This window comes from Apteryx rowi, unplaced genomic scaffold, assembly GCF_003343035.1.
Source record: "Apteryx rowi isolate R43461 unplaced genomic scaffold, aptRow1 scaffold_1500, whole genome shotgun sequence".
NCBI lineage: Eukaryota > Metazoa > Chordata > Aves > Apterygiformes > Apterygidae > Apteryx > Apteryx rowi.
The window spans coordinates 22,194-24,748 of NW_020447754.1; positions in this window are offsets into that span (position 1 = coordinate 22,194).

Consider the following 2,555-nt stretch of genomic DNA (forward strand, 5'->3'; position numbering starts at 1 on the left):
CCGCCGCCGCCGCCAGCCCCGCGCACCCAGGAGCACCGTGGCCAGCGCCGCCAGCCCTGCGCCCCGGCACCGCCGCATCGCGCCGCTCCGCTCCGCTCGTCCGCCCGCGCCTCGCCGCCCCCCGCCAGCACCGACTCTCTGCTGCGGCGCCGGCGCCTCCTCTCGGCCGCCACCGCCACCGCCAGCTCCGCCCCGAAGCTGCGCCCTGCCCCGGCGCCGGCCCCGCTCTCGGCCTCCCCGGGGCTGGGACCCTTCCTGGATATAGAGGGGAGGTGAGAGGGGCGGGAGCGGGGCGCTCGGCGGGGCTGCGGCACAGGGAGGCGGCGGCTCCGCTGCTAGACAGTCCGGAAAGGCGAGGCGCTTCTCCGGAGTCCCACCACCACGGCTGTAGGCACGTMTTTCTCGTAGCCTAGGCTGCGGAGCTCCGGTTTCGCAGCTCCGGGCGGCCAAGCGGGGTCCCCAAACCTATTTCCCACTGTCTCGGGGCGGGAYGAGCTGAAGGGGAGGAGAAAAGTCGGGGACATTTATCGTTCTGGTAGAAGATCTGCAGTCATTGACAAGGCAGGAAAGCGGCAGGTCTCGGCGCTTTTAGCCGAGCTAAAGAGCGTTTCTGTGTCCGCCCAGGGAAGGCGGGCCGGAGTGGGGCTGTCCAATGTGTGGTCTGCTGTTGGTGCCAGCGGCTCCTGGGAAGGTTCCTCCATTTCTGTATAGGTGGGAGGGGGCCGGGCAGCGCAGGGCCCGAGGGTGCTGTGGGTAAGGATACCTATAGACCTGTCCAAAACGGAAGACAGAAAGAGGGACAATTCGGGACAAAGCACTTTCAGAGGACTATGAGGAAGTTAATTTCCCTGCAGGACAGGAGYAGACTGGCTGCCTGGGAGTCCTGGGCTGGGTGTACATTGCCCGTGGGTCACCCTGGCAGCAGCAGAGGCAGGAGGACCATGCTGGAGAGTGGTGCTGCAGGAGCAGGGCTGAGCAGAGCTGCTCCTGCCCCAGCCAGCAGCTCTTCCGTGCAAGGTCCTGCTGAAGCTGACGTGCCAAGGGCTGCTTGAGGGACCTGGGGTGCACTGCCAGCCTCAGCCTTGGCCCCAACCCTGGCCCAGTCCCAGTCCTGGCTCCAGCCTCCCCCTGGGGCATCCCTGCCATGCGCCACCTCCCCAAGAAGCAACAGTGCTGCAGCCCCTTGGCAGGCAGGTGCTTCCTGCATCTGGGCAGCGTGAAGTGTCAATCCTGCCCAGGGCAAGGGGCCTCCAGGCAGTACTGGGTCAGCCTGGACTCTGTCCACCCAGCCCTGGTACTCCTGGCCCCAGGGCAGTTGGGGATGGCAAGGAGACAAGCATAGCTCCCTCCACACGCACACCCAAGCTGTCCCCACTAGAGCTCACATATGTGTCCCTTCAGCACTTTTGAACACCAAAGTACTGTGAAAAATCAGACTCAGGATTTCTCGATGAGACACTAAACAGTCAGAGTTTTGCTTGCTTTTGGACTGTGACTACTTGTCAGTAATAACCCTTGGTTCTTGCATAGTAGTCTCCATGAAGAAACTCAATCACATAGGGGTCCAACAGGGTCACAAAGCACGTCAGTGGAATAGTGCTGCTCTTGAAGACAATGAGCCCACCAGTCCAGTAGCTCTCACCATAGGCTAGATGGGTGACAAGCAGCACATCACAGAAGAAGCTGTCTGCTTCATGTCTAAACATGTCAATGTCTGAACATTGGGGCCACAAGAGGGCAAACAAATACTGAGTGTCAATCATGCTTATGAGTAGAGAGTGGMCTCACCTTAAAGACCTCCCACCAGATAGGCAGATGACATCAGTCTTCCTAGTGATAGCTGCCTTTTAATTTTAGCTGGGGTAAGGCAATGAGAGGAATGAGCCACATCACCAGGAGTTATAGGCAAAGTCTTTTCCATTCGTTGGGTCTCCATCAAAAAGAAACAGGCAGGGAAAGGGGAGAAGTTTACACTAAACACATCCCAGCATCTCTCTGCAGCTCTTATAGCCAATGGACTGCTGAAATACTACTGATTTTTCACTGAAGCTTGTCAAGGCATGCTTGTCCCAGCTTTTATCAACTGGCACAGTAAATTGGTAAGGTATGGAACTCCAGACAAGAGTAGCCTGTGTATCATATATACAGCCTCCCACAAAGGGACAAAGCTTAGTAACCTCATATTTGTAACCAAACCCAAAACTTGAGTAAATCACAGAATCACAGAACAGTTGAGGTTGGAAGGGACCTCTGCAGATCATCTAGTCCAACCCCCCTGCTCAAGCAGGGTCACCTAGAGCACGTTGCACAGGACCCTGTCCAGACRGCTTTTGAATATTGCCAGTCATGGAGACTCCACAGCCTCTCTGGGCAACCTGTTCCAGTGCTTGGTCACCCTCACAGTAAACAAGTTTTTCCTCACGTTTGGACAAAAATTCCTCTGTTTCAGTTTCTGCCTGTTGCCTCTCGTCCTATCGCTGGGCACAACTGAAAAGAGTCTGGTCCCATCCACTTTCAGATATATCACCCTCCCTTCAGATATTTATGCGCAGTGA